This window comes from Clupea harengus, chromosome 12 (assembly GCF_900700415.2).
Source record: "Clupea harengus chromosome 12, Ch_v2.0.2, whole genome shotgun sequence".
NCBI lineage: Eukaryota > Metazoa > Chordata > Actinopteri > Clupeiformes > Clupeidae > Clupea > Clupea harengus.
Genome location: NC_045163.1, coordinates 3,780,475 through 3,794,060, shown reverse-complemented (window position 1 = coordinate 3,794,060; position 13,586 = coordinate 3,780,475).

Genomic DNA, 13,586 nt, shown 5'->3' with positions numbered 1-13,586 from the left:
TTAATTTATATAATATTTTCAGTTTGTAACAGTGTTAAGATCCTGCAGAATTGCGCATTGCAGGTTCGTATGTATTGCACTTTTATTTAATAAAAAAAATAATTTGAGAATTGTTTTGATTTCATTATAATGACACGTTTCGGGTGAAATAATGTATTATTATTCGGAGAATTCGAGTAAAACCTACAGAATTAAAACAAGTCATTAAGCTAATACCAGAGCTAAAATATTAGTGTACCATGAGCCTTTTTTCATTTTTAGAATGCAATTTTACACACCTCTGTATCATAAGCGGTTGGCTGTAATGTATTGCAGTGATTATTATTTTGATGAACTGTGGAGTCTTTTGACCCACTGCCTGTTTTGGGTTTTTGAAAGACGACGTGCTATATTGACCTGAATATAGTTTTTGGTGTAGCAATATCGGTTCATTTATATGCAGTTAATAGGGTTGAAACTTGTGAAAAAGTTTTTGTTTATTTAAATTCGAAGAACTTATCAGTTTGAGAAATTTCAGGTTACATCGTGACTTAAAGAAATGCACTCCGCAATGTCAACATGTAGTGATCCGAATGATTACATCAGCCTGTTCTTTGAAAATTGAAAATCACTCACCCGCTCCTCACTCAACTGGTAAATATTTAATTTATCTAATGCAACTGTAAAAGATGCACCGCTCTCCAAGTACGTCCAGAGAGCATCAGCTGCGATTGAAAACGCATATGCCCTGTTGGTCTTATTTTCCTTCATTATAACCTGAAGGTCGAGGAATGGGAGGCTGCATTGTGGGTTAAAGGAGAATGACAAGTGACCACTTTTTATATTAACCTAAAGCAATCATAAATAACGAATACTTTTCATGGTGCATTTTAAGATAGTGATTTGTCATCGGTCATTTAGTAATTGATTACACATATTGCAGCAACGACAGATCAGTCTTGGCTGTGAGCTACCCAAAGTAGTGTGGCAGTGAAATCAGGCCTATTTTATTTATTTATATTGACAGGGACTAACAGTGATGTTATAGTGCCATCTATGCTGATTCAATGCAAGACGTTAATTCATCAGGCGACGTTTAAAACTACTTAAATCATGATGGTGCCAAGTATTATTATTTTAATTATATGTATTATTATTATTTCTCAATTGCATTTTTATGGAGATATCTGCTCAGGTTTGGCCGTAGCTCCATAAATCTGATTAAGAGAAAAACAAATCTCTATTTTGGACATTTTCAATGTTTCCCAATACATTTCAAGTTGCGTTAGTTTAAACATATTTATTTGATTAGCAAATAGACGAAAAAGGCAATACGATAAAAATAAATACGTTTAAACATTACGTTATGCCTGCTGTGTGAATACATTCGCATCGCTCAATTTTATTATAGGACTCTAAATCTCAGCGGTGCCCTATATCATATATGATATGGGGATCACAGCCTTTCAGCCGAGGAAGAGGAATAGTTTTTCTCACAGAATGTTACGCTTCCTATGTCTGCATATACATATATATATATATATATATATATATATATAAAAATATATATATACAGTATATACATACACATATACATTTACACACATACATACATACATACATACACACACACACATACACATTTTGCTATATCTGGGGGTGTCTCGAATATGCAAAGGTCATATTTGCTGAGCGACTGAGATGACATACAAGTTAAAGTGCTGTCAAACGGCGTCAGCCCTTATGGGAGCCCTTGTTGGTGATCAGAGGTGAGTTATAGTTTTTGATCTGCGACAGTTATTTAATGCACAGCACAGGGTGCTGATTGGCTGACCTTTGGCATTTGTCTTGCTTCTTTGCAGGCCTGCACTAACTGAGCCCCATGGTCAAGCGACGGACAAGAGACCTCAATAATGAAGGGTAGGCATTTACGCACAACATTAGGACGCATGCGGAGATCATTTTAAGAAATGTTAGCCAACCATCTGTTGTCGTATTTGCGAGCGCGGACTGATACATATCGGAGGTCTCGGTTCTCCTGCTTGTCAGTTAGTCTACCCTGTTACTTAACGTAGCTTTGCTGTCAGTACCATCAGATAGCCTGTCTTTGGTTCCAGGTTATATGCGTGCCAAAACGTTTGTTAACTGAATGCAATTTAAATGTTCCTGTTGACCCAGATTGCAAAACAGAAGTCATATGAGAAGGCCCATTTATAGCTCAACTGCTATATTTTCTGTGCGGACATCTTTCCGTTATTCAGTTGATTTCAAATACATTCCGACATTTGGAGAGCACATGCATTTCCGTTCATTGTATCCTTGCATGTGAATGTTACATTTTATTGTCCTACTATTTTTTAAGATATGACAGTAATCTACAAACTTTGCATGCGTTTCAAAATGGCGAATGAAGTATGGTAATACAATTCTACTGCAGCACATACAGTATGGGTTATAGGCGTAAAACATTGCTTTGAAAATCCTCATGCATATTCTGTAATACTTCAAAATGTCTCTCGTTGGACACAAGTTATGGCTCTGTAGTATTTCCTGTCCATATGATGAAGACAACAAATAATCCAAAGGTATGCTCTTGTTAGACCCTGACAATGCTGACTGTCATGAATAAAATGGTTAACATGACCAACCACTCCATTATTATTACATTGAGTGCAGCTGTAGCCTCAGTCTAACTATTTCAGATAGAGGCAATATGAGACAGTGTCATGTTAGTGCTGCAAAAAAAAATGCGATTGTTCCACAATGTAACTGGCATTACACTGCCACAGGGGTCATTGTGGTCCACTACTTGTCATTCTAGCTGCTGCTGGTTTTCAATTTCTCTTTAATGCCTTTGCCATAATGTCACCTAGCATCGCAGCTCCTTGTCCTGACCACCCTAGCAAATGGATTTTGAGTGTGAAAATTAAATGGAAGCTTCTCATGAAGCCATTGTAGTATTTATATAACACATTACTCTATTGACTGCTCTTTGGTAGATTTGTAGATATTCCTTTTCATTCCATCACTGAGACAATTACAAATACATTATTTATTTATGTCTCTACCTATTAGCATAATCAATTCTGCCTGCTAATCGTGTATTACACTTGCTGTGTGGACTCCTGAACTGTACTAAGGGATGGTCCAGTTATACAACACAGTAATTCTCAAATGACCAATCTTTGTTATCCTGCGTTGAGCTTCGGTGAGTGTTGATAGGACATATGTTGAATACGTTGCTTTTGTATCTTCCCATAAACAGTAAAAAGTATTTTTTTTTTTACAACAGAAGACTTCAGAAGTGTACCTACATTTTACCCATCTAACCACTCCACTAATGTATTTATTTCAGATGATCTTCAGTTACTATTTTAAACTGCATACGGTTTTGTCACAATTTCTCTCCACAAAATGCTACCCATAAATACTTCTTTAATAGTTTATTTTGTTTTATTCAGAATGTAAGTTCAATTCTGACAATTGTGAGAAAAGTCCATTTCACTTGCACACTGTGATTCAACCCCACTCTGGTCCCCTGTAAGTCTCTCCCACCCAGTCTTGTCCTGAGCAGGAATGAGTGTGCTGGCAGTGGGAGGGTGGGTGACGTCGGCCTGATCTGAGAGGAAATATGATCCATCGGTGCGGTCCAGGTGTCGCGAACATGGGTTCCGTGCCTGAGGGATCTGCTGGAGCATCTGCTGAGTGACTGCGCAGCGGGTGCGGCGACAACAGCGCGCCAAGCAGAGGCGCAGCAGCGCAGCTGTCCAGATGCTGCAGGGTCACAAGTGCTCTCCCATGAAACACTTGCGCAACGAAAGGTTAATTAGTCGAAAAATAACGGAACTGCAGCTCTGTGTCCTCGCACACCGAGCACCTCCCAGAGCAGGAAGCTTTCACATCCTGCTAGATTATACAGTAGAAAATGAGTTGTTGTTAGGAATATCTTATAGAAGGACTTATTCAATTACCATACACGTGACAGATTGTTTACCTAGTCTTAACATTTGTACATCTTGATTAAGTGAATTAGCGGCAGTAAATTACCAGTTACTGTCACTGTCTGGTCAATGCTTGGTAACCGAGCTCATCCACATTGGCTGAAAAATAAAATGTCGAAATCCTGGCTCGAGCGCCACTGAAACAATGCAGTGGCTGTCGCAACAACAAGTTGTATGTTTGACAACGGAATTTCTTTTGTGGAACGATCCGGCATTTAGCAGAGGCAAGTAATGTGCTTTATCTGTGTGAAGGCTCCACTGATGCGCCGCCTCAGCCGAGCGTGTTCTACACAAGATTACACACACAAGGCCATGTGTCACCAGAGCCAGAGCCGCCTTCCCATGGACTGAATGCTGGCATACATATGCCTGAGCCCTTATCTCGCTCCGACCCATTCGCAGCCTCTCTGATAAGGAGCACCTTGGGATTGCCCATTGTGAATGATCAAGTGGGCGGCACACGGTGGTTTCTATTGGCCCCTGTTGGTTCCCCGACCGACACTGCTACTCTGGTGAGAGCAGCTGTGGCTGCCCCGCACTGCATGTCTCTTTCCATGTCTCCTATCCATACGATATTTCCTGCCTGGGTTTTTAAAGTCAGATTGAATTATCTGAATGATATGACTTAATCTGTTTTAGTTTGTGTATCTCAAAGGCACCAAACAGTTTGTTTATCACCCAATCTTGTGATGTTATCCCCCCCCCCCCCCCAGGGGGTTGATGGCTTAATAGGTGAAGGTTTAATAGAAGTATTATTTTTTTGATCACTGGAGTAAAAGAATTACACTGTTGGCCAATTATGTGTGTAACTGTGTCAGGGGTGTGCTGATAGTGCTTCACCTGGTCTTGATGTGTATGCGTTTGGGTTTGTGTACATTGGCGTGTTAATCTTATTTAGAGAATCGGATAATGTGGTGATGCCTGCGAGATCTTGGTTTTGATCTGCAGGCTTTGTGTTTAAGAGCCACAAGTGAGATGAAGACCTCTCTTCATAATCTGCTCTAATCTTCCTTAATGATGTTTTTTTCCTTTCTGTTCTCTGTCAGAGACGCACCTGGATTGTGACTTGCAAACAGATATATGCCTGATGAGACAGTTAAACACTTAACTCTAATCCCACTACTGCCCCCATACAGATATCATCACCCCACAACAAAAGACCCTTTAATCACAAGCTTTTCCTCTCAGTCACATCATGTTTCTCTCTCCTCTTTAGGACTGGTTGGATCCTCCTTATATTGTTACTTTATTGTTTCATAACTGCACACCTAAAACAATAAAATGCAACACGTAGACCCAAACAGTGTGATTGATGAGTAGACTAAAGTTTGTCATGGCATCGTTCAAAGGCCCTTCCTGCAGTCAGGGTTGCCAGTTTGTTAAAGACTTTGTCATTTTTTCCTCCTTTAGCAGACAGAGGGCCAAGGGTGGGGTTGACGGGAATAATGACAAAATGAGCACCTTCTGCAGACGACTCAGGCCATGAGAAAAAATTACCCCCGTCGGCCGAGTCTTTTGTCCTGAATTTTATTAGCACTAGCTGTGCTAAAATAACCTGTTAACACGTATCATATATGCAGCTATAATAACCTCCTCAATCATATTTTAAAAGTCACGTCAAGCTGGCCCAGTATAATTCATCTTTATGCAAATATATCAGTGTCAGACCATTAGTGTATTGCTAAAAGGATTTTTTTTTTGTATTTAAATGCATTCTTCTCGCGTTTTTTTTTCTCTTCTGATGCTCAGAACCAATAAAACATGAGCCCTATTGCTCAAGAATTATAGCAACTATTAGAGTAACATATGGACAGCATGCACTCTGAAAATAAAAACCAACAGATAAAGTGGCAGGGGTCGTGCCGGGGTGCAAACACTTAGGAAAATAGCAGTGAAGTAATAGATTTCCCCCTGGCTGTCTGAGCCGGGCCAGCCGAGCGCTGGAATCAAAGCCTTATTATACATGCATTTGAGACCATATCAGGGTTCAGGATGTGCGGCCCTCCCTCAGTGGCTCCAGAGTTATAGGTGCCACAAAGAGTGCCAAAGTAATGAATTAAGGAGACAATAAAAAGGTGATAAAGTGCATTCTGCTTGTATTATGTCTTTAATGAAATTAAAGGCGTGCGGCGCGGCGGTGGGCTTGTCACGTTTACGGGACTGTTGTCTGTTGTCTGCTGATGGGATTGTGTTTGGAGAGAGCGGCCGAGAGGGGAGAGTGAGCATCTCAAGAGCAGACCGGGAGGCAGACTGAGGAGGTCTGAAGGGGGACGCTATGGTTTGGAGGTTTGAAATGGGAGTTTAATCAGTTCTTTTTAGAGAACAAATTAGTGCCAATTAAAAAACATTGAAATCATAAATAATATCATCTGTTAGGCTTTTTACTTTGTCCCTTTCAGTGCTTAGAACAAAGCTGTAGGGGCCGTGTCCTGATGCTATGTCCTCATGATGTTTGTGCCTGGCTCATTCTAGTAGGCAATGCAATGCATTTATGATCTCTGGGTAGCCACCCAGTGGAGAGTATTATATTTAGCAAAAGGCAGACCTGTCTGGAAATGACATCTTTTGAGTCCAGAGCCACACACACACACACACTCACACAGGGCTTGATTGCCCCTCGGCTCTGATTATCCGTCGTTTTAAGGTTTATCAAAGCCAGTGGATCCTGTCATGCCCGCGTGAATGGTGGATTTTTCTTTTTTATGGTGCCATTAATTTCGTGCGGATCATTAGCCCCCATACGAATCCATGTTTTGACAAATGTAACTAGTGAATTATGTACATAATGCGCCGTGCCCTGCTCCAGAATGCATCACATGATAAACAGGGACTGCTCTGGCATATTACCCAAATGTGTTTCAGGGGGTGTCTCCCCCTGCCTCGTCACTCCATTACGGAGACAGCTCACTCAATAGCCACTGGCTGACACATGTGGCCACTGACAGGGTGGCATTGGGAGTGGTGGTGCGCTATGGGTAACAGCATTAAATGCTGGGACTCCATGATGAATGATAAAAAAAGTGAACATCATTATGCACGGGGACCGTTGTTGTCATACACAGCTTTTTTTTTTGAGTTATGTATTTCATGATTTCATTGTTTCCATTCTAAATAATGCGTATTTAAATCGTTTAATTGAATGTACGTGAGATTATTGTCATTTGACTCTACAGACCGTTTTATAGTCCTTATACATTCCCCTGAATTAATTCTGTCTGTAATTTTGTTTGTGATGGTAGAGCGAAATACTATTTTTGCACAACACCTTGCTGTGAGTGTTGGTTCCTAGTTTGAACTTCAGTGAGAAAAAAAAAATTAAGATAGCGTTTCTGTGGTAAGATCATCTGTCAGTCAACACTTCATATGGTTTAAAGTTCACACGGTGGCATTATCTTATTGCACTAATATGAAGTTTCACAACGGGGGCACCAGTAGATGAATACTCTGAAGAACTGATGTCTTTAATACTCTTAAAAGAGGAATATGGCATGAAATGCCTGTCATACTGCCATCAATATTTATATGGATTTATATTCTAATCTTGTGATAGGATGAAATAAAAGAAACATGCAGGTGCTTTTTTACAAGGACCCCTTGCAGTTTATCCTTATGGAATTTTGGTACCTTGGTGTATAGATAATCATTCCCTTAAAAGAGATGATCGAAAGTCATGCCAAAAAAATGAGATCAATTCCACCATTGGCTTACCCATTTTAGTAATGTAGCACGCTAGCATGTCTGATGGAGGACCCAGCTGGAGAGGCGCTGTCCAAACGCAAGAAAGCCCCCCGTCCCCTAGGTAGAGATTCTAATCTCGGATGATTCATGTCCACCTCGCCGACTTTATTGCAGGGGTGAGACCTTAAGTAAGAGGAAGAGGCTGAACTCGGCGCAGCCTCACTTTACCCCGGCACTAATACCTAAAATGCGTCTTATGACCTACTTATGAAGTCTATCTTTGAAAATGTATTGATCAGAATGCCAAGTTGTAGGATGTCCCATCATGCAAAATTGTGTGTGGTGGGGGAACAATTGAGAAGGGGAGGCTTAAGTGCATTGGCCTGACCCCACGGCCTGCCTCCCTCGAAGTCACCCCATGACCAGTGCTCAGGCTGGCCCTCTTTGTCAAAAGTCAGAGGTCAAACCGTCCACCCAAGGTCGCTTAGCTCCAGCATTGTCAGGAGGTTAATTCAATCTGCGGACAACAGAGTATATACATAGCAGGAGCGAAATCCTTTTAAAAGAGCTGCAATTTCTAACCGGAGGCAGCAGGAGCAAATTGAATGTAGAATCTGATTTTACTGTCAGAGTTGTTTTTGTGCGTATTTAATCAATGCTTAAGGCTCATCATGCCCCCGGGTCAGCCCCAGGGTTATTTCCATAATCAATGACAAAGGGACCTCAAGTTCAGCAGGGTTATGGTCCTATTCCTCCCTCCTCATTTTTCATGGAGTTATTTATTGCCATGACGCCCATCAAATAGTGAAAATGACAAGCGACTGCCCGAGCTGTCGCCGAGGACACTCGGCTTTAGGCCGTTGCCCCGGGTTACCACTGCTCTTATGGTTCCCAAGCGTTGTGACGAGATTGTTACTGCTGTGATCTCTGCCTCTGTAATGACCTGATGTGAAGTGTTTTGGATGGGCCATAACCTTGTTTGACATGGTATTGCACTGACCCTCCACGCCGAGAGAGATGAAGCTGGAATCACTAATATCTCGGTGAAAGGGAACAAATGTATTAGTAGAGTGGGGACACCCAGCTCACAGTGGAGTGACCAACACACATAGGGGTGGACGATGAGCCACCAGCACATCATGGAAAACATGTGAGCAGGTAGAGAAGTCGCAGCAAGCCGATGTCTGAATGTCTTATTGTCTCATAATTAAAGAAAAATGTAATCAATATCTTAAATATACATATAATTGCAATGTAAGTTTAAAGTTTTACCTTTGAAAAAATGCTGCATTCATCTGGAATAGACTGCAGATCCTACAAAGGCTGTTTCCTTTGAAACCCAAGCTTTCCCTTTGGTGGTTTGAACATTTTAGCATTCAGTGCGTCTCTGCAGAGTGAGTCTTTGTGCTATGAGGTCTGCATTTGCTTGACGTGCTGTTGCATTGTGGTTTGTGTTTTATTTTGTTTTATAAGCATCAATAAAACACACATTGATGCTCCAAGCTGTTAAACCCTAAAGAGCCACCATAAAACACCTCAGTCATTGGTCTGCCAATAAAAAATGAAAACCCATTTCACACAAAGGAGGTACAACTGTTGTCTGTGGTCAGTCAATAAACCAAACACGTTTGAGCCCAGGGTCGAAGCTGCCTTTGCTACTTTGCAATGTAGTAAACAAGGTCACAGAAAAGACAGCAGTGGAGACACAAGAAATAATGTCAAATGTGTTTTTTATGAAATCATTTTGCTAATGCTCTGGATTTAATTAACAGTACGCAAATGCTTTAGCTAACATCCATAACACTTACTACAGCAGTGAATATCACTTCATGTTTGCTAATACTGATGTTTATGGTTTGTTCATGCTAACTAATGCATTGACTGAGGTTAATGAGGAGGCCCTGATTGTATAGTATTATTCATTAGACAACATAAACAAGCCGTGATCTCCAACCTTTATCATTTTCAATGGTTTGGTAATACTTGACAGTTTGCAGTTTGCAGTTTTAAGTAATGCATTAACTAATAATATGATGGATTGAACCCTTATGTAAAACAACAATTATCTCTTATAAATTGTGTGCAAGCCTCAGGTATAACATTTAAATTCAAGAATTGTTACGCATATTTACTTTTAAGCTGAGCCTGAAAAAAATGTATCACATGCATGTCAGACCACAGTTTGCAGAAAATCTCACCTATATTGAAACTGTTTCAAATGATGACTTATCTCTGTGCCCCTTTAACAGGGACCCACGTGTGTGTGTGTGTGTGTGTGTGTGTGTGTGTGTGTGTGTGTTTGTGTCTGCACACACCCCTCTGTATGTTTTTGTGTGTTTGTGTATCAGTGCTGTAGGCTCCTCGTGGGAGCAGTGAATTCCACACGATCAATGCATTCTGCAATATTGAGCTTGGAATAAACTGCCGGCCAAATGACTCCATTAATAAAATGCGGATATTGTTTCTCTTCATAGTGAAAGCCGCGGGCTCTCTGTTAGACTGTCTGAGGCTGGGGGCTGGAGAACACTTAGCTCAGAGTGTGTGAGAGGAATAGCTAGCAGCTCAATTGTTTCCTCTCAGAATAATCACTAAGGAGATGAGGACTATTATGTTGCTCTAGAACTTTGGTTTCACTGTGATGGGCTGGCAACAGTGACTCTCTGGAACATGTCCAGTTAATAGAGCTGGAGGTGATCTCGCTGGTACTTTAGATGGCACATTTCAATGAGTTTCACTCACACTGGCTGGCTGAATTGCTCATCTGAATTGAAGTCAATAGTGAAGTGCTATTCAAAGTTCTGCAGTTTGACTTGTTGATGCATAGTTGGAGATGAAAAAAAAGGGCAAGTGGATTGATGAATGTGATTAAGCCATCAGGACGTTGCACTATATATAACTAATCTTTAAAACCCTTGAAGTACCCCCTGTTGGTATCAGTAGATTGAAATTTACGGACTATCTTGAACAGGCCGTGCAATGTTGCAGCCATAGCACGGCCTGATTTAGGGATTAACACCATGGTATTATTGCCAAAGGGCACTATGTCTGTCTTGACAGGCTGAGAAGCCAAGCTCTCCGCCAGCGTCAGGGCGAGATTCTTCTCGACAGCCCTCCAAAAAGCTGGCATGCCAGCGCCGGTCCTCTCTGACCTCCTGGTAACACCGTCTCAAATTCCCCATGCCGGCCACTGCTGCCCTGTGGGGAGGCTTGGGCTGAGGTGCCTCCTCAGCTCCTCCGCAGATTGGGGTGACATAACTAAACAGGCATTAACACCCAATTGCGACATCGCTAAACAAACGCCGGGGCCTTGGCGAGCATGGGAAAATAGCATTATGGTCCGGGAGTGAATTGACCGGGTGAAAAAAGGCACAATGTTAAGCCTTGTTTTGTTCCCCCTGTGTCCGTCCTATCTGCGTGGAGCTGACAACTTTCTATCATGTATACCAACTTTCCCAGGGAGGATTAGGTACATAAAAGGCCATTCTCCTGTGAGTGCGGTCATAAATCACGGCCGCTAAGGTCTTGCCTCTCTCTCACCTCTGGCAGTTTTGTACACAGGTCCTATCTGTTCTCAAGCATGGTCTAGACGAGCACGCTTGCACCACAGACAGGGCATACACCAGCCTGCTGCCTTTGCACATAAGTGTGAACTCATAATTTTAGTTCTATATCTGTTTGTTTGATTATATATATTTCATGCATGTGTGGGTCTGTATGTCTCTTGTGTGTGTAAAGTAGTAATTTCGCTAAATGTTACCCCTACATTCAGATAATTGTAAAACTGTATTATAAAACTGTATTAATAAAGTATTGCGCCCACTAAACTTTGCACTAAAATGTGAAAATGCTCCTAACAAATGACTGTATACGAAACATATTACATGTTTGCACTGTTATTCAAAGAGTTGTTTTCAACTGTAATTATTTTTATAGACCTTTTTGCAAATGGAAATTATATTCACACTCAGTCATGCCGTGATGATCTAACCACTTTTCTCCCAAACAGGCAAAGTGCCAAACATGGCGTGAAGAAGCCCAAACACTACACTTTCAGCGCCACTGACAACAAACAACAAACTCCTCAAAGTCTAACTATCACCTCTCACATAGCTCCCTCTCCCCCAACCACCCCCCCACCTCTTTCCCCCACCTCCCTAACTCCCCCCCACCCCACCCCTCCCCTCAGGAATCTGCAGGTTTGGCTTTCACTTGAGGTTTCCCAGCACTGCGGCTGACACTGATTTAACAATGGCCGCGGGATAATGCCCTAAGCTGCATTGTTAGTTAAGCAGCATCGCTGCCTTCCTGTGGCTGTGGGTCCTGTGCTGTGGAGAGCGGCTCGGTGGGAGGGCTTTTGTAATCCCATAGAGTGGAAAAAATCACAATTTGTAGCAATTTGTCTCACAGTGGTCCTGTCTGTTAAAAAGGCCCCGGGTCACCCCTTGCTGTGAATCAGTTTCTACCACACAAGATGCGAGGAGTGTGACTGGGATCCTCCTCTCTCCCGGGGGCCATGGAAAAGTTTGAGAATAGCATTGAAGTGTGTAGGTTAGCCAAGCCATCGGAAAAGCCTTGGAAAAACTAAAGGGTGGAAAAAAAAAATCAGCTTTGAAATGACATCACTTAATATGTAAAACTTTGAGAATAGCATTAAGCTCACTTAGATACTTTCCGAATAATAAACAACATTTGCTCCAATTTGTTTAAATTAATAAGCTCAGAATTTGTCCACTAAAGGTCACAAAAATAAAAGGGCTCTCGGCTAAGCATCAAATGAAATGCCATTTTATAAGCAGTCAGTGTATTCTTAGGGTTGGGCCAGTCATTTTTATTTATCCTCTCTTAACAGAGGTCAACTTTATGGCTTTCTACTTAATTCTACAACTCGACTTAACTCATGGAGAATGGAAACTACAATGCAAGCGCATGGGTCAGAGACTGCATTTTAGGACAGAGTAATTCCATTACCATACCAACTAAGGCCCAGATGAGGAATTTATAATGTAATGATAAACAAATTATAATGATAATGAGATTGGGAGAGACAGAGCAGACATTCTTTAAGCAAACCATTATAGAATTAGTCGCTTATGGATCAATCCATCTTGCTTCCCGTGGCCCTCCTGGAGGGCACACACACAGACACACTCGCGCATGCACACTCGTGTACCCACACATACACAAAATACTCTTAGAATCCTCTAAGTGCCATAAATGTCTTTCTATAACAACTTAAAGGTTCACATAAAGACATAAATGGAGCTCAAAGTAATTAGAGCACAACAAATCCAATGGCCAATGAGCCCTTGTGAGTTATTGGAGTAACTGTTGACTTATTGATCATCAGTAAGATCCCAACTTTAAACCGCGGTGCAAACAACCCCAAACCCCAATGGTACCGTGCCTTGCTGAGTCAGGGCCGAGGAGACATTTCATTGGTTTTTGCACCACAGAAATACTCAAACCTGCCAATCGGAGGCGGGCTGGGAGCATACGGCCAGGGACATCAGCAGAGCTCGAAGCCGCATGGATGAAGCAATCAATCCATCAATTACTCACCCAGAGCCGCGGGCCCAATGTGTTTGTGTTTGCTCAATACATCTGACGCAGAATGTGATAATTAATGTGACAATGACCTTAAATAATTCAGTTGACTTCCATCATTCGCTGAGAAAAAAAGAACAAACACAGGGGGGAAAAAGGACAAGCAGCTCCAACTTTATTCAGCAACTATGCGGTGCTCTTAGACATTTCTCTCTGACGGGTCACCGGCAGGCGGATTATAATGGGTCTATAAAGTCTGGTGACCTCAAAGTCTTTCCCATTTACAGCCAATGAGTTTAAGTGTGTCCAATCTAATCCTTAGGTGTTTATGGAGTGGGGAGAGCAGACCTGCTCTCTGAGTAAATTGAAGTCTGTCCTCCCTCC